This window comes from Dermacentor andersoni, chromosome 10, assembly GCF_023375885.2.
Source record: "Dermacentor andersoni chromosome 10, qqDerAnde1_hic_scaffold, whole genome shotgun sequence".
NCBI classification, from domain to species: domain Eukaryota; kingdom Metazoa; phylum Arthropoda; class Arachnida; order Ixodida; family Ixodidae; genus Dermacentor; species Dermacentor andersoni.
In genome coordinates this window covers 79,205,749-79,225,754 of record NC_092823.1, presented here as the reverse complement: position 1 = coordinate 79,225,754, position 20,006 = coordinate 79,205,749, and the positions used below count along the sequence as shown (strand labels likewise).

General features: G+C 43.6%; 1 protein-coding gene and 1 long non-coding RNA gene across 4 annotated transcripts in view; one reads left to right on the top strand and one right to left on the bottom strand.

Moving 5' to 3' along the window:
* The window catches only part of LOC126544116 (prestin-like), a 261,205-nt gene that overhangs the window by 168,248 nt on the left and 72,951 nt on the right, over positions 1-20,006 (bottom strand). The window lies entirely within an intron of this gene.
* LOC126544120 (uncharacterized) lies at positions 9,041-16,782 on the top strand. 2 transcript variants are annotated; one of them, XR_011890571.1, is made up of 4 exons: positions 9,041-9,944; positions 10,935-11,039; positions 13,710-13,854; positions 16,602-16,782. It is a non-coding gene; the product is annotated as an uncharacterized lncRNA (long non-coding RNA). The 2 variants fall into 2 exon arrangements; XR_007602063.3 differs by lacking the exon at positions 9,041-9,944 and having other exon boundaries at positions 9,959-11,039.

The window sequence follows — 20,006 nt, the reverse complement described above, 5'->3', positions numbered from 1 at the left end:
CACTTCAGCGTTTCAATTTAATAATTCAGTAAACGACTCGCAAAATTGGCGATTAATAATCTTCGAAAATCAATCGTAACCAACAGGACCATGCATGGCAATGGCATAGTAAAATTATGTTTGACCTTAGGAACCACGCTTCCGTCATTAAATGTTACGAGGTAAAGACGTAACACAATTGAAGTTCAAATAAATATAAACGCTGCCTCAACTTGCTCTATCAACTAGGGCACGTGTTATCGTAAAGGAAATGTCCTAACTATAGTTATCATGGTGGCTGAAAAATTTTATGCCACATTTCTCACTCACTTTTACATGGAACTGTATGCCTGCAGCAACGTAGTGTCGAGCTCACCAAAATAAAAAAAAGTTCGATGATGTGAAGTCAGAGCGGGTAGTGAGAACGTAAGAGAAGAAAAAAAAAACATGCGTAGAGAGGTAAGCTATGCCGACTGCCTAGACTCAAAAAGTGGTCAAATGATTGTTGTGGTGGAAACGGACACGATAGGATACATTTCGTCCACAGTGGGGCCTGCTTCCTATTCTGATGAAAAGTTGCATTCATATTATGTTGGGTCCAGTATTCTGACTGTTTGGCGTCCCATTAAACTACAAGTACAAACAAAGATGTCAAGAAACTGGTAGCGATGAGTCAAAGTCTACCTGTGTTTGAGAAAGTTGGCGTGTACAGGTGTTCGAAAATGTCATTTTGGCACCAGTGTTAGAAAACATGTCGTGACAATTTATCTCGCCGCGAGGCATGCCTGCTTTTTCTCGTGAGACACACGAAGACTAAAAATTCTCTATCATTATGTATTTTATTTCTCTGGAACATTCTCATATTATAATTGATATGAACATGTAAGTCATGAATCTGTAAGACACGTGGTCTGAGGCCATCGGTGCATGCACACCTTACAGTAGGCTCCTAGAAGCCATTTGAAAGATGGTCCAGCTTTATCTATTACGGAGCGAGCGAGAAAGTCAATAAATAAATAGAGCTGTATACAGAGAGGAAATAACATACAGAACACAACGCAAAGGAAAGAAGAAAAAAAAATAGCCTGCGGCCTATTTCTTTATGTTGTGCCAGGGAATTTCACACTCGCACAAAAAGCACACGATATTCATTTCAAGTATTGCAAACACGAGAAAGACGTTACAACACGCAAAACAAGAAGGGCGACGCTCTTGCATAAGTCCCAAGCGCCGATCAGCATGATTTCGATGCTAACTGCATGCCTATACGACCGGATGCTAATCCGAATTCCGCGGCTTCTCGGAATTGTAATTCCACGGCCAGCTGATGCCTGCGTGACTAGTGAGGTGTTTTGCCTCGCTAGGACGGAATGCCGGTGTTGTTTGAAGAACGTCCAAACAAGCGACTCAATATTCGGCGTGCGTTGAGCGTTTCAGCAATTCTGTCGGCGAAAGCAGGAGGCGCATTACCGCCGACTATACATATGCATAGATAAACCACGCAAAAACAGTGTTGCCTCACGTACACCGCGATCCGTTGTCAACGTGTCAACAGCAATAGTAGTGGAATGCGCACCGAAGGACATCGGGCGATCGCACGAAATCAAAAAATAGATGACGCAAGTCGAGGCGTGCCAAATAGTCTGGTATGCTTTCTTACGCGCTCCTTTCTTTCCTGTCACGAACGCAAGGAGGAAGTTGGAATGCCCAAAAAGGCACGCGCAGCTTAGTGCCGCTTCACTTTCCGCGCTCTGCCGTCGACTTTGTCTGCGCCTTCCAAGCGCACTCACTGTCTCTGCAAGTGTATCGAGCCACCATTTCACACCGTGAGAAAAGGAAGATGTGCATTGCCGTTATTTCGGGCACTGGAAGCTGCGTAACACTGTAAGAAGAATTCCGTCTGGCTCGGGACGGTAGTACAAAAAAAAAAAAGTGACGTATCGCCAACTGAGACGATATTTCTTGCGTGATCTGTTGGTTTGCCCGGCCGCAGCTTGCACGGTGGGACCCCACACGCCGGTGTGACAGTCTGATGGCCTTTATAAAATATTTTGCAACCGTCATCTGGCAACATGATTCGCTTCGTTCGCGTCCGTTCGCGTCCTCTGTCGCTGCTGTCGCTTCGCCCACTGAGCTTTCAAATGGTTGGTGCTAACCATGAAATCTTTTTCGAGTGGCCTTCGGCTGCGGGGCGTAAGAGAAACGTGTGTCTAGCTGCATGTGGAAAACCAACGTGGGTACTTTCTGGCTCATAAGATGCGACGCGGCTCGTCTAAATGTCACGTGGGTACGAGCGATACACGAGCAGCGTGTGTCGCCACGATGCCTGGCCAAGCACACTGTGTGTGTCGCTGTGAAGCAACATTGCGGTGAACCACCGCAAGGGAGGAAAAATTCGTCGCCGACTGCGTTATCGCTGTACAATGTTGTTGGTGCGTTGTGTAGCGTCAAAACAAAGGCGTCGGAAGCCACGTGTCTGACAAAGCGGAATGTGTTTTTCTCGAGCTGGCATCCCGTTTTACACGCGCACGTTTTGCCCCGTTGAATTTTTTTTTTTTGGCGTCACAGGCATGCTAATGTAACACCGGAATGCGTTTTCGTTAGCTCGCCGAGGCTGAGATACCCGGAAACTCAAACGTCCAAAGCGCCTGACAAGTCACCGCTGACGTCATACGCTGACAACAGTCATTACGGGTATGTGCATGGGTTTTTACTTTCTGTTTCTCGCTAACCATTAGCACAAAGCGAGAAGGCGCGTAACTTGTACACTGCCCTCCGGGCAGGGCGAGGGCCGACGAGCGCGGGCTCAGGCCTGGCAACCACGCCACCGCCGTTTATCTCGAAAAGTGCGAAGAAACTTAGGCGCAAGATTATCGGAGAAGCAGCACGGAGATAAGAAGCTAGAAATTACGGCGTCAATTTGCACCCTCCGACCTACATGGCTTACCACGCGTTGACTGGGCTCCGTCGCGGAATATTCCCGCGCGATGACGCATGATATGCAAAGTGCACTGCGGTTGAGGGTGCCCGAAACGTGCCCCGTAGGCAAAAGCTGGCGTCTTGACTTTGGCACGCGCTTCACGGCAAGGTATGAAAGTACAGCATAAGGATTAGGAGACTAGTGTAGTTCTTCGTAGGTTGCAGTGCCTTTATCTGAGCCAATTGATCACAGTAACAAGGAAACTTTCAGACGCGTAAAAGTTGGTTGGAGAGCGTTGGACAGGAATTTTATTGTAATGACCGGCTGCTTAGGCTTACGCTAGAATTGAAAAGCACACAGTCAGTGCATTTTGCCAGTAATAACTTATCGCGCACAAAGTTTGAGGATGACAAATAAATATGACTGCAAGCTGAGGAGCGTGCAACAAGTGACGCGACGAAGAAACATAGGCGGTATAACCAGATACAGATAGACTGCGTTACAGATGCAGAACTGATACAGATGACAATTTAGTTGAGCTGGAAGAGGAAGAATCGAAGTGATGTAATCCATGGAGGAGATACAAGGAGGAGATACGGTAACCTAACAGACCGACAAAATAAGGGACTAAAGAATGGAAACTCAGTCAGGGACGGCAGAACATTATGAAGGGTGATAAGATTAAGAAATTTCCGGCAGGTAAAATGCACTGCAGGTTTCGCATCTACCAGTCCCAACCTATAATATTCGCTGCTTTTCTTATTTTTTTTTCTTTAAATTTTTTTCAGGAAGGATCTAGATGGGAAGGACCGTACCCACAACACCGTTGATTTGCCCTGCCCTTCGAGCTTCGCAGCAAATGTAACACATCATAATTCACGTTAGATTAGATTAGATTATGGGGTTTTACGTGCCAAAACCACTTTATGATTATGAGGCACGCCGTAGTGGGGGACTCCGGAAATTTCGACGACCTGTGTTTCTATAACGTGCACCTAAATCAAAGTACACGGGTGTCTTCGCATTTCGCCCCCATCGAAATGCGGTCGCCGTGGCCGGCGATTCGATCCCGCGACCTCGTACTCAGCAGCCCGACACCATAGCTACTGAGCAACCACGGCGGGTCATAATTCACGTTAAAAACACATGTCTCGTTTCAAGAATTCTGCTACCCACGCCTTACGCAAATGCCCCGGCGTCCTGTTCCAAGGAAATATAATGGAATGAAATGAAAGGTGATGGAGTCTGCTGCATTAAGACAGGCTTACTGATGATCGCTGTTGGAAATTCCTCCATCCTGAAGTGTGGATAAAATGGTGCAACGCGACGTGAGAAGAAAAATAAGGTAAGAGGCTTCGCGGGATTCGCATATGGGTTAGCGTATACATGCTACGGAGGCGCATAAGTTTCAAAGAAAGCTGGTTAGAGGTTCCGGTGGTAATACTGCATGGCAAGAGGGAATGAATCGATTTGCGCACAGAAAGGCAAAACACTAGCGGGGAGCGCGAAGCTCGTCGAATTGTTCTTCTACAGCTAGAGGCGTCTACAAATCTCACGAGGGCAATCTTGACAATTAAGCCATAGTTTTTGTCTAAAACATTTCTTACCGTTTCACATTTTTTAACATTTCGTTTGTCTTACGGTACCATCGCGGAACTACGCTGGAAATATTATGCAATACTATTGTAAATTTCAATGTCATAACGGTACCTGCGCTCGCGAGCAAGCCACTACGCTGATGATTTTTATCTTGATGTCTTATAATAACACGGTTGATAGCTTAGGGGCATTCCTCAGATGGAATGAGCGCAAGCGGTTGCCATGTCGGCTGCGCGGTAAAATTATGGTGCGAACGCACACCTCCTCGACGTAAATACGAAACTACTAAAAATTTTCAGGAGCTCTTCAGTCTCCGAAGAAGTCGAATAAAACTGATTTAATAGCTGTTACCATCGTTCACGGGAATTTCTTTTGCATCCACATAAGTGACAAAGAGAAAGATGCAGAGCAACATTTGGTGGCGAAGCGAACATGGAAAAAATGTAACAGCAGTCAGTGCAGAATACAAAAGAAATGGCACGCGCATGCACCGTACAGGTCTCGCAATAAACATCCTTTCTTCATTTACCCGAGCATCCGCGACTTTAAGAGACGACATCGGAATCACTTCAACGGTTACCATATCTGCATATGCAAAACGACTGTCATTCAAAAGCTTACATGCCGCCCGAATATTAACATACCAGCGCAATCCTGGTCGAGACCTTGAAAGCAAACGACGCTGCGTATGCGGCCCTTCTCGAGATGCTGCACCCCATTGCAATGCATGTACATGGAAGCGCTTAGCCTTCTGCTCTGACAGCATACACTTGCGAATATTCTGATGGTAATTATTATTGGCACTCGACCAAGTAAAGGCTATTTAAAAAGAAAACAAATAAAATAGAGCTCTGCTTTTTGGGGTTCGCAGCGATTTTTAAGTTATGATTTGTTTTTATTGATATTCCTGTTCTTTTTTTTTTAGTTAGGCATGTTCTATTTTACAGTGTCCAAGGTGTGCAATTCTCTCGGAAATCGGTTTAGCGCCCTTATATTGGCATTGTAAAATCGTGTCTCAGGCATTACGAAAAAGAAAGAAAAATGGAAATCCTCAAACACAGCCATACATACGACGATTCCACATTAGAGATTTTCATCGATCCGCGCATTCAAGATCAACGAATGGTACTTATTATTTTAGAAACATCCGTCACTTTGTGGCTAGACCCGGTGACTCTACGACGAAGATTAACTGCCTCAGTAATTCTTGTTTACACCTTAACCTTGCGCGACCCAGATTGCTGCGATGAGGTTAACCGATACTCTCGGCTAATCTTTATGCGGGGAAGTTTTGTCGCGGTTCAGAGGAACGTGAAAGTGGGAGATATCAGTTGCAAACCCGGTCGCATATGTGCCTATCAGCCCACCAATCGTAACTGATACGACCTTGCGACTCCCCACACTTTTCTGCATAGCGAAGGCAGAATGCGCAGTAAACGGAAACGCGACCCATTCTTTTGCCTTGTGTTTTCCTTGTCTGAAGGCCGAGCTGACAGAGCTATTCGAGACGTTGAGGCAATACTCGAAGAGACAATCGCCCTGTCGGCACCTGTGCGAAGTGTTACAATGAGAAACCTACTTTCAGGGAGGAGTTGTGTAAGCGATGTATTTTTCCTCGATGAGGAATTCGGTCGCTTGTTTACGGTGCTACGAGAGAATGGTCAAGGTCAGTTACTTTCTCCATTTATATTTCAGTGCTGTTTTGTTTATATACCGATTCCACGAAACTTCCCAGTTTGTATGATCTACAGCTATCGGTTCGTTTCCTGAATATTAAGGGGAAAAGCTTAAATAGTTCATGTGTCGAAAATTTGACCGTCCGGGAAATTCAATGTCAAAAACAATTGACGGTCACTTTAGAATACACCGAAGAGGGTGAAGGCAAAAGCCTGCTCGCTCAACAGACATTCAATAAATTACTTGACGTTCACGTTCGAATGCGTTGTTACTTCAGATTACTTGTTTTCTCCCACCAAAGGCTTTGGGTTCGATTGCCTTAATTGACGCTACTTTTATTAACTATTCCTTAATTAATTTAGCCCTAAATAACACATCAGCTCCAGGGTTCGACTGCTACCGAACGTCGTGGGTATGAGTGCCTGAATTAACTGTACATTAGTTACCTTTCTTTTTGGCATGAGCGCCATCGGAGCCAGCTGTGGAAGAAGACGACGACAAACGTGAGAGCAGTGACAGGAACGCGTGTCAGCACGAGGCGAGCTCACGTGACTTTCGGTACCGCCCGCTGCGTTTACGAGACCGTCGGGGGTACGAGCCACTTTAAGCTCTCGCCTTAAGATGGAGGCCGAACCCTCGACCTTCGGTGGGAGTCTAACCTTCTACTTTTGATGTTACGTAAGGTGAAGTAAATTAAGGCGCAGTTAACTAAGGTTGGGTTGATTAAGGCACTTGGATCTACGACCATTGGTGGGTAAAATAAGTGATAAGAAGTAACAACACATTAGAACGAAAATTTCAAGTAATGTAATGAATGTCTCGTGAGCGCGCACGATTTCACCTTCATCCTCTTTAGCATGTCCGAAAGTGACTGTCAACTTTTTTATTTTTTCCCATATTCGTACTACCTCCCGGTCTCTTTCAGGGCATTGGGCAAGACAGCGGGTTTACAAGCCAGCATAAAGAATAACTAGAAAATAAGCATTCTGCGAGTACAAAGTGTGAAACAAGTATTCCTGAACAGATATAACTTGGAGTTTAGAAGTATTGTTCCTTGTGCTACTGGGTTAGATGCAGCAATGGGGGTCGGGAAAAAAAAGTTGAGGATTAATCGCGAACAATAACAGCATCTGAGAAAAATTTATCAAAAATAAATTATACGAGTGGCATTGTTGTAAATGGCAAGATGGTTTTACTAATGTGTTATGATCGCACACTGCTTCCCTATTGGAAAATCCTATTTAAATTCAAACTGGGTTATACAGGTTTAAACTGGTTTTAACAGGGACCTGTTTAGCAACAAACAGGTATAAACAGGACCAGTTTACACACGAACAGGTTTGAACGGGGTCCCGTTTGGCATGCAAACAGGTATAAACTGGACCAGTTTACACACGAACAGGTCTGAACGGGGTCCCGTTTGGCATGCAAACAGGTATAAACTGGACCAGTTCACACATGAACAGGGCTGAGCGGGGTCCCGTTTGGCATGCAAGCAGGTATAGGCACGACCAGTTCAAGCAGAAATGGGTCTTAACAGGGGCCCTGTTTGCAACTAAACTGGCTTATACTGGACACAGTGGCACCATATAGGGTCGCCTGTTTGGCACAAAAGCTGGTTTATTCTGGAGCTTTGTGGCAACCATACTGGATGGTATCATGCATACGAGTTTAATGCTTGAATAGAACTGGGGAGGAACTTTTTATTGTTCGACATCCTGACAATTTAGCCCCTAGTGCTAAATTGGGGCCATTATCAAGCTCTACAGAAATTGCGTGACCACCTCGGAACATTCACAGACCAAACTGCGATATGCTAGCTGCGAATTTCAAACCGATTCCCGGTCCTGCCCAGTTGAAAAAGACACAGGAATTCCTGCTGCAACTACAGCAATTTCTGTTGTACGACAGAAGTTCCTAACGTTTCTGAAGTTGCGACAGACATTTCTGACGTTACGACAGCGATTCTGACGTCGCAACAGAAACATTCGGTCGCGACGGCAAAGAGTTCTGAAGTCGCAACAGAAGCACTTTCCGTCGCGGCCCTTTAAAATGTCAGCTTCGCATCGGTGGTGTACACTGTACTTTTTTTCTTGCGCGGTATTCAATCGTGCTTCTTTGGAGCCGGCAGTACTGATAGCACCGACACCGGCATTAAAGTCGACGTTGCCAATTGTTATAATTGTGCCGTGACGACGCGGCACCAGCAACGCCCTACCGGCCTCCTCAAAATCGGCCGCTGATCAAAATCATACCATCTGCGGGAATGGCTGCGTATCCGCTTTGTTTTATTTGGTAAGATGGGGCACACAGGCCTGTGGACTTACATGTGCGGTTACACTGACACATTAGTTAATTTCCCAGAAATATTGCACAAGCATATGCGAACCGGGAAAGAAGTTTTGGATTGTTCCACAAAGTTGCGTGAAAAGCTGTCTCGCTCGGGTCTCATTAATCTGGTACAGCGCTGCCGTGAGAAGCCAGTATTCTGTCGAGATGAAGACTCACCCACGAGTGTTTATGTAGCTATATTGTATTGAACACACGAATTATATGCGAGCTCAAAAGTGTAAAGAGCAAGAGACAACTGTCGAAATTAGCAGTAACAACCCTCAGTGTCCCCGGTCACCGTTGTCTGTTTCTGAATTTCGTATGAAATATGGATATCTTTACAGCAAAATCGATGGTCTAGCACTCCACGATGTACCTGTCGATGGTAACAACACTTTTGCTCATCTAGAGATGCGGCAGTTGACGCGGTGAAGTGAAAGCGCATCGTGGCTTTTAAAATGCAAATGTAAACAGCAACTCAGACAGCAATTTACACTCTTGACATAGCTTCAACATACAGCAGTGATGTTCGGCGTGGTGCAGTGGTAAGATGCTTGTCTCCGAACCGTGAGGTACAAAGTTCGAATCCTAGGCAAAAGGCATTTTTTTTCTACTTTTATTTTTTTATTTTATTTCGTATTAATAATTTTACATAACCTTAAAATGACCTCTGTCAATTTTTATTCAAATATTGATCAGGAACTACAGAATTTTCGACTACAGGGCGTCACACTACAGAGAACAGAACGACAGTCACAACGTCCCAAAATACGACAGACTGAAAATTTGCTGTTGTGTTATTCAAGTGGGTGAGACGTCTATACGGCGTATACGCAGATTGCTGTCCTCTCTATTAAAAGCAACGTTGCTGAAACACGTCGTACAAGACGCTGTACGACTCGCATAACATCGAAATACAACGCCGTCACCATCCATGAGATCACCGAAAGCACGGTCGCTTTCGGTGGCGGCCTACAGATGGCAGCACAGGTAGCGCCGGTAAAGTTACAGGTGATATTATTTTGCCGTCCTCAGTTGTCGCCACATGTGAGTGCTTGCTGCATTGACGCCGTCCGATGTAGTTGTTTAATCGTGTGTACGCTGTGCCGAGAGAAATTGTGGTGCATTTTGTATGCATTGAGAATCACAAAACCTCTGGGACCGCGTAATGTAGCCCGCAGTATCCTTCGTGTGGTGCGCCGATGTCGAAGATATGACCCTTCGCGCTTCCTTTGTTCCGGGCTCATGAACAGGATCTCCTCCTCTGGCACTGTCGCATCGTATCGCGCTGTACGGAAGAATTTGGTGAAAGTTGTGCTCTTACGTCCTGTAGTTGATCCGCAATTCAACAGTGTGTGCGCCGGAAGGACCGTTGGTGCAGTCGATGCCGCGGCATCTGTGACGCTAAAAGGAGCGTTTTCCGAGTACGCCTAGAAAGGTAAGTCCGGCGCTTGCGCGCATTCTTCCTGTCTATGGTTCGTGAAGTGTGCGTTGTTGTACGTATCGCAAGATCCGTACAACAACCGGATCCGGATTTGTAAAGCAGCAAGAATTATAAATGTGCTTTTCAAATGGTTGTTCTTCATGTCGCAGTGCACATTTAGCAAAAAGTTCCATGGAAATTGCCCTAAAACGTATTCATGTTACCAACAGCTCTATCTGTGGTTTATTTACTTTCACCTATGAAGCACGCTAGCGCGGGTGGTTCTTTGATCTAAATGGGCACAAAAATTCAAGCAAAGAAAGTTACTGTTTGTGTACATAATTTTTCATTAAGAAATGGTATAGTCATTTCTAGAAGTAGTACGTCGATGTGTCGTCGTCACAGCTAACAGCTGCGCGAGATAGCACCCGATTTCTTCGTCGACGCATGGCCAGATTTTTAGCTTGTATGGAAATTCTTCTGTTTATAGTGTGTCGTCAGATGACGTGTATTAGTGTCCTGTGTGTTTTCGTGTACTTGTAAAGGATTCCCATCTAGCAGAGAAGCCGAAATTACATAAGCAATGTTTCTTTTTAATCGAAAAATCTTTCTCTTTTCTGTATTGTCTCTCCAGAAATGAGGTGGTCTGTTGTAATTTTAAGCGCATCGTCCTTTGGGAGCAGTGCTTTGTTGCGCCGCATAGACAAGTTAGGTTTTGGAACGCTTTTCATGTCCTAAGGAATTTTTTGATAGTACAATTCACATTTCACGTTATACAGCTGTACGTTTGTGTGAACCTTTTCATAGTAGATTCATGTTCTCTACAGTTCGATTTACGTGTTATTTAACCGCCTGTAATGTTACAATCAGATATTTGCACAACCAGTTGCAGCTTCATGTAACTGGTTGTATGAGACTTTTTTCAAAATATGACGTGATCTTTTTATATCACAAGTTTGCAGTTTCAGCAGGGATTACAATAAATAAGTATTTATTATTGTTTAGGGATGGCAAGATTTTGTGAACCAGAGGCACCTCCACATATGCACCTGCGGCACTTCTGCAGCCTCAACAGCACGGAAAAGTACCTGATGTGCATGCTGTGACAAGGTGTGTGCAAAGCAGTTGCTGCCACTTACAAGAGCTGCAGATTTTGTTGGTATCATCCATGTTTGGAAACTCCTGAATTTTTCGTGGGTTTACAAATGTGGGCTCATTTTACAATTTTATTAATGTCATTTTAGAAAGACAATGAAGTTGTGTTGGTTAAGATGTTTTAAAGCTGTTGAGAGATTGACGGTATGAAATTGTTAAAATGCATGTAAAAAATTAATTATAATGGTACTTGTACTGCTTTATTATTAGCGATGCAATATCTCTAACGAGAACATCAGAGGGGCACGTGCTTTTAGGAAGTTTAGTCAGATAAATTCCTGAAGCAGCGTAAAGCTCTGTAATCTAAAAAAAAATGTTGTCAGTTACTGGTTTCAAGTTCGCTGCTGCTTTTCGTGCTGCACGACAAGTTAAATAATGGTTGATAATGTGTGTGTGACGTAATAGTTCTGCGCAAACACACGAGGTGGAGAGAAGTAATTAATAAAGGGAAAATCAGACATCCACCCACTCGTACCATTTGCAACAAAGGAAACCTGTATGTGTTCCTCAAAAGGAAAGCCGCACAGTTGAAGAAAAATTCGTCCTGGTCCGGGACTCGAACCCGGGACTACTGCCTTTCCGAGGCAGCCACTCTACCATCTGAGATAACCAGCTGGCTAGCACATGGCAGGGCGAAGTCGAATTACTTGACAACGCGAAGCAAAAACAAGGGTTTGACATAATATTTTTTTCTCCTTTATTAATTACTTCTCTACACCTTGCGCATTTCCGCAGAACTATTACGTCAGACCCTTGCCTTTGCTTCATGTTGTCGACAAATTCGACTTGGCCCGGCCATCTGCTAGCCGCCTGGTTATCTTAGATGGTAAAGCGGCTGTCCCGGAAAGGCGGTGGTCCCGGGTTTGAGTCCCAGACCTGGACGGTTTCTTTTTTTCAATTGTGAGGCTTTCCTTTCGAGGAATCCGTACGGGTTTCTTTTGTAGCAATTGCTACGAGCGGGTAGATGTGCGATTTTCCCTTTATTAATAATGTGTGTGTGTATGCAACAATGGGGGTGCTGAGAGCAAGCTTTAAAATAATGTGTGCTATGTCCCCAACAAAGAATTTAGTGTCTGCAGCATTTTTACAAAATATTATGTTCACAGGTTGGCAGGTATGACATAATGTACAACAATAATGTACAACACTTTTGCTGTAGATGCATTTTCATAACGTCCATTTTCTGTCTACTTGAATCGTATATTTAGAATTTGGCCCACCTTCAGTTTGATCAAGTTACATAGGTAGCCCCCTCCGAGTTAAATATAATTAGGAGCTATTGTAGATATGCATGATATACGTACTCACTGTATTGTGACAGATATTTTTAGGGACTGTGTTGTGAGGCATGCTTTACCTGTATGTCTTGCTGCAGCTTGCCCGACAAAAGCATAAATGCTTTGCCCACCTTTATTATTATGCTTTCATGTAGACTTCTAACATCTGTGCCCACATAGACTCAATGTTCTTAATTACATTTTTCTAAGTATTCACTGTTGTGCATTACATTATTGTGTTACATTACTGTGCATTACATGTTTTTCTTTGTTTTATTTTGGAGGGGGTATTCATTTCTATAATAGTACAGAGAATAGGAGTTCAAAACAAAAAGCCACGAAAGGTGGCTTAAAAGTGTATGAAGCTTGGAATTCTACATTCCATCCCCTAAAGCGCTACCAGTAGTAAAAGATTCCTAATTGTCTTTTTTAGAAGCTAGCTGCCAGATACATAGTCCCATTAGGAGAGTATGTTATTTTTTCTTCTTTGGTCTGACTTGTTTTTTTGAATGTTCTCCTTGTTCAGAATTTGTTTTCTTGCCACCTCATGCAATACTCCAACTGGAGCCTATGAGCTATGTGTATAATAAATAAGTAAATTCCTAAAGCATGCAACAAACCATGCAGCATAGCATTTAAATGTTGCCAGTTTATAATGCTTCTTGAGTGCAGCGCATCATGGAGCTTGAGGCTGATCTTTTCAGATGTAAAACAAATTGCAGGGTATGAAAATGTGGCCCTACAAACTGCTGGTTACGCATGTCAGTCAGCCTGTTGCAGTGGTCACAAGTGAGAATGTAACCAGAAGCTGGGCGTGCTCGGCCATTTTGCATATGGCACAGGATAAAGCTTCACCTCTGCCATTGCTTCTCTTATAATAATGGCCTCCGAGTATACATGCCGAGTTATGCTTCTGGGGACACCTATTAGTTAACCTTATCAGGTAATACCATTAGCCTTATGGGTGCTATAATGTTGCTGTGCCTGCAGGATGGCCAGCATTACAACACATTAAAATTATTGTACAAGTCATGCAATGGTATCGGGATTGGCCCACCAAGTGACAACCTTTAATTACACTATACCTGGGATCAGCTCACTCAGTCAGGGAGACATCCATGCATAAGGGGAGGGGTATGGCAAATAGAGGGCGTTCGATTAATCTTTCTCACATAGATAGCTGATACATATAATCTTTCTTAAATTGGATGCTTTGTTGCTCAAAGTGAAGTTACTTATGGGCATAATGTCAGCATTTCGATCCTATTTATGCTTAACGAAAGTTGCTTTGTTCAGTGTCACTTTTTTTATTGTTTCGCTTGTGATTCTAAGCTCACTTGTTTTATAGCTGCTGTAGGTATGGCTGGACCTGGAGAAGAAGTGTAAGCAGACCATGCTATGTTGCTGATCTGCGCTGATCTCCACATCCAAGTTGGTCCCGCGACAGTTGGGCACCATTGTGCCTTGCTTCATTGACAAGGTGATATAATATGGTGAGCTTGTACTTCAATATCGGTATTGAAAATTTTGTGAAGGAAAAAAGACAAGGATTGGTCTTTATGATAGATACACTCATGTTCTTTCTTTAAGGTGTTCTTTTGACACTGTTCTGCATGGACAAATTTTTAGAGAATTATAACAGTCCTTTATTACAAAGTGCCATGGCGCTAGTTTATGCGTTAAACTAGCACTCTTTCACCAAAAAAAGCCTAATTTAGCACACAATTCACAAGGAAAGAAAGGAGGCAACAGGACAGAGTGCTACTAACAGTTCAGTATTATTGCTCGCACAGTGATATTGTGCAAAAGGTGAAAGGGGGAGAATAGATCTGAATACATGCTGTTCGCACAGAAACATGGTGAGCGTGACACTTGTTTTACAATGATAAGAAGCAGTCTCACTGTCTAGTAATTCTCTGCATGGGGAGCTAGCGCTAGGTTCCTCGTCATACATATAAGAAAAGCCTCAGATATCTCTCCAGCGCTTTTGTCTTTATATTTTGTCACGATCAAGCAGCTTTCAAACATAGGTGCATGTGCGCCGAGAGCAGTGCACTACCACTGCTAACTGACCCATGCATCAAGTTTGCTTGGTCACGCTGCCAGTCATTTATACATTGGCCGGTTTATCCAATGTAGCCTCTACTGCACGAAATGGTATGTGATAGACACTGCACCTGTGTACTGTACGTGCTTTGTTACATGATTTTTTTTTCAGAGATAGTGATGCAGGCCTTTTCATTATTTACATGCCTACACAACAAACCAAGCCAGCATGAGGCAACTGTTCTCGGCACGAAACAAACTTGATTCGTTAGTTTTCGTTCATTGGTGCGATCACACTAAGGCAGACAAGCTTGTAGGCTGTGCTTCTGCAATTTGTACAGCACACTGACAGCACTGGTGTGGGCCTCATCTGTGGGCTGACTTATGGCACCTTCTACAGCGCAGACCACTTGTGTTGGGCGAGGCACCAATGTTGACGTTTGTTCCCTTGTGCAAAACAGCAGTCCTAGGTTTTGAGTAGTTGTAGGAAGACAAGGTAAACACAACTTCCATGGCTTGAGTGGGCTCATTTCTCTTGGGGCATCTAGTTTTTTTTCTTGCAACTGTGCAGAGGTGCTTCCCTAGAGTCTGTGTGAAAATGGCATACAGTTGTGCATTCGGGAACTCCTGAACAATGATCTGCTATAGTTAGGGCTTTGCGAAAATGCACTGTCTACCAATTGGTAGAAGGTGCATTATTCAGCCACTGATTTCCTGTTGGCATGCTTGCACTCGTGCTGTCAGTAATTTCTTGGCTTGCCGAATTATCTTGAGGCCCCACGCTGATGATGCTACCGATGTCGTCATGTGCAGACTTTTCAGGATGAGGTTTTTTGCTTTGCAAATGTTGTTGAAAGGTAGGTGGTGCTTACAGGTAGCTATTCTAGATATTAGTGGAATGAATTGGCCCATCTTGCTTCATCAAACATCGTCACGCCGACATCAGTTGCACAAACAAAAAACCTGGCCTACTCGCAGCGTCGTGCACGAAGAAACAAACAAATCAGCTGCTGGATTGTCTTGACATGGCATACTAAGCTGAGACCGGAACTGCTCTAGCTACAAACCAGGCAGAGACGATGGTGATGAGCAGGGATTTGCAGTAGCGCCACTTCGTGGGGCAGCAAGGAGGCTCCGTTCAAAACAAAAATGTCGTTCAGCAAGTAGAACCATGCAACGGTCAGAGTCGGTGCATGGTGCTCTCGATCAAGTTGGCTCAAGGAGTGTCCGAAAAATCAGACGAGAGGTTGCAAGGCGACCGAACTTTCGGAAGTTGTTATACATTATGGTCCATGGGGAGAATGGCGGTGCCGTGAAGCAGACCGAGTAATCAAGTCCGAATTTTCGGAGTCCGGATAATCAGTCGGCGACTGTACCTATACCTATGTGTCTATGTATACCTAGGTGCAACAGTGTTTGCTATGATCTGTGCAAGAATTGCTGTTGCCAGTAGATGCCCAACATGTCGGGTGTCAAGTTGTAAAATACCTTGCAAAAGTGATCTACGGAAAAATACCGCTTCTGCTATATTTCGCTTTTGCAAGAAATTTTGCGGCTGCTGGCACCTACCTTAAAAGGCTTTATATGGTCTTCGCATGGCCAGGGCCTTCTACTTTTGTGAGTTTGCTTATCTCGAAATTTACCCCGGTTTTTATAACTTCAAGTTGGCGGGATCCCTAGTCTCCTTTAACGTGTACCCAATAGACCTTACATAGGGGTTTTGGCATTTCCCTGCCATCTAAATGCAGCCATTGTGGCCGGGATTCAATCCCACGCCCTCTGCCTGAGCAGCGCAATGTCAAAGCCAGTACACTACGGTATTTTGCTGGCAGAAGGGTTTAGTTTCTGAATAATTTATTATCTCAACCTGTCGGTGTTGTTTTTAAAGGTATTTCATGTTTGTATTCTGTTGCTTCAATACTAGTAATTATTTATAACCAAAGATGTGTCCATCTTTTTCCTATAACACTTGCTTCAATCGCCTGCTAATTATGACAGCTTATTCTCCCACATTTCTCCATGTTCCCTTGAAACATAGGCATTGCATGAAACCACATATTTTTCAATAAGATTTATTCATTATCTCCTATGACCGGAATGCTGAACCTTTCTTATCTGTGGGAACATAGGCGAATTTGCCTATGTGCCAACCTGTTGCATGAGTCAAGATAAATTATTGGCTTTACTTTTTCAGGTTCCCTGCTCGCTCTCACCCAAGCAACCCACTCCAGCGGTCTTCTCTCGGCAGACTGGATGCATCGAAATACCGTTAGAAGGTCCAATAAACAGTGCTTGGGACATTTATGACATGCTTTTTTTTAAGCCGGATGACTTCAGGCTTAATGAAAGCTCAAGTTGGTGTACAGAAATACCTACGTAAAGTATACTTGTCTTTTTCACTTACAAGTACATGCCAATACTTTGCCTGACATTTTTCACCCCAAAATTACGCTTTACTGTGGATTTGTGAACAAACCATTACAACAAAAAGCACTGCATTAAAACGAGTACAAGTAATCGAACAAATACTAAATCTGCAAGAATTACATTTGCATACTAGTAGTAAATATGAAAATGAGGTACAGTCTTCTTCAGGGTGCATTTTCTTGTAGGTCATACATAGAGAACGTACTCGTGGGTCATACAAAACTTGTTCATGATGTATCACATCAGTGTTGGTAGTGCTAATCAATTTATGCCGAAAATTGTGTTTATCTTCGTATCAAGCAATGTACCAGGCAAACCTACATGTGAAAGTTGCATTCTTGTTGCAAACATAATGCAGATCTACTTCTCTTCAATGCTGATCGCAAATACACAAATGTACAAAATAGGTTTAAGAGTAAATTATATTAAGCAACATCAATCCATTCTGAAAGGACCAGGTATGAATGCAGCAAAATATAGGTCTGAACAGGGGCAAACAGGTCTGGGTTAGATAGGACGGGATTAAACGGGTCAGGATTAAACAGGATTTAAACGGGTCAGGATCAAACAGGATTTAAACGGGTCAGGTTTAAACAGGATTTAAACGGGTCAGGTTTAAACAGGAATAAACAGGATTTAAACAGGTCAGGACTGAACAGGATCAAACGGGGTCCCGTTCCATAACCCTATTTGATGAAACCCGTTTGAAAACAAATAGGATTTTCTAGTAGGGTTACACGTGATGAACAAGACGATTGCAACATAAAAAAGTGGGGGAGAACGCAGATCGGAAATGCAAGTCTATGAGTAACTAAAAGAAGTGCGCTTATCATAAAGTCAACAGTACATTCTGTTGGAATAATTAAAGCGGAAGCGGACGTGGTATGTTGCTGTTACGTTAATTGATCATTAGAAACATGAGGTCGATGTGGTCCATAGCTAGCAGATGAAGCGAATTGTCGCCTGTAACCTTGTCACCGTGGGCACTCGTCGCTTCAATATTGGAAAGTTTGCATTTATTGTAGTGTGTTTTAGTTAAGTGCGAAACTGCTGCATTCCTGCAGCAGTTTTCTCGTTGTCCGCAGGTTCGACAGCATTTCTCAGCTCAACTTGATATTGTGCTAGCATTTCGCAAGTCTCTGCAGAATTGGGAAGGCGTTTTCGAAAGGCTTTTGGCCAAATGGCACATCCCTGAAAAGTGTACACCTCATGAAGTTGATAGAGTCCTGTGCTTAAGAATATCTGAATAGCAACTAACTTTGCATAACTATGACGTGAAAGGCGCATAGAATATCCAAATTCCGAGAGTTTTCAATGTCAAAGCCAGAGAACGTATAGTAAACAGTACAGAACAATGGAAATACGAACAAAAAATACTTTACAAAGCCTAACCAACACAACAAACATTATAAGAACTAAAGGAAATTGTGGCGCATTAGCCAAAACCACTTTCTAATTATGAGGCACGCCGTAGTGGAGGACTCTAGAAATTTTGACCACCTGGCGTTTTTCAACGTGCAACTAAATCTAAGTACACGGGTGTTTTCGCATTTCGCTCACATCGAAATGCGGCCGCCCGGGCCGGGATGCGATCCCGCAACCTCGTGCTTAGCAGCCCAACACTATAGCCACTGAGCAACCAGGGCGGGTACGATAAGTACTACGTTACAATAGGTAACCCTCAACTACACCTGAAAAATTTAGAAGAAGCATGTATCTATTCCGGATGAATGTAAGTTCCCCTTGAAAGGTACCACGGGTACTTGACAAGCAGTACTGGCAAGAAGTTTTGGTTTTATTCTACATAAAACTTAGCACTGAATGTAATCGAAATTCCTAATGAATTTGACTAAGTTGTCCATAAAGCAGAAGCGGAAAAATATTGACTGGGCTGTCCCCTTATTTAATGAAAGCCGACCATCTGTGACACTCACAAAGTACATTTCAGCACCATTAAAAACTCAGCTTGAATACATGGGCTGGGTAATTGTTTATTACCTGCGCTCAAAACACACAAGCGAGTGAACACGGTGAAGGGTTTGTGCACGTTTTACCTATTTGGTCCCGGCACATTTGTGCGCCGTAGTCAACAGCCCATTCGGAATTTTCCATTAATCTTTGTTTTTACTCACCACGGATGCTGGTGATGCGCAGTTCCCTACTGTCCCCGATTGCAAGTCATCCTTGTCTAAAAAAAAGCCTTGTTAGATCTAAATATCGATAACTTTTTGAATGATTTCATTTTGTTAGCGTAGGATTCACCTTTGCAAAGTCTTCTGTTGCCGCCTACACTTCTGCACTAAGTGCACATTCGTACAAGTAGGCTAAATTTTAGTCACAGATCCCAAGTGATGGTGACTGAGGATATCGCTGCAGGATTTAGATGTTATGAGGCAGGCCATATAAGTAAACCAGTATTTCTAAAAACTGGAGAATGGGCTCCTACATCTCTCAAGGAGTTTGAAAAGATGTGGCTAAGATGGTCAGTCACGATACTTGTGTCGAACAATACAGGAAGTTCTCTCACCCTATGGAACCTCGTAACTTGTGTGATAAGGGCGTGCTGCGTGGTAAAGGAAAGTTTTCTTTCATATATATCTGCGACCGCATGTTCCAGGTTATCGAGCATGAAATATTGACTGAGAAATAGTGCCAGCGAGTGTTCTGCGTAACAGACAAAAAATCGCAACGTAAAATCTGTGCATACGCATTTGCATCACAAAAGCGCATAAACCTATTAATCGGCTAGCGAAATCACGTTCATCGGCTTTGGTTTTCCAAATGTTGCCCAAATGGGCTACCCGATTATTGTGTCATTTGGTAATTGCGAATGCGCATAGAGGGTGCCCATTCTTGTATAATCCTTTGGAATGTGTACGTGCCATACACACCATGTACAGAAGCTTTAAATATATTTATATCTGTGTCGTATTTTTCTGATACACACCTCATCGTCATTGCACACACCTTATGAAACATGGCTTTCTTCCTCGTGACATGACGGCATGTGTGCGCATGTGTGTGTGTGTGTGTGTCTGCGTGCATATGAACTTCTACCTACATTTCGCCGATGAGTCTTCAGAGTGAGTAAGCATAGGGAGCCACCTTTGCTCCGAAATATCATATTGCGCGTGAAGAAGGCAGTGCAGAAAGAACAGTAGGGGGCTTAGGA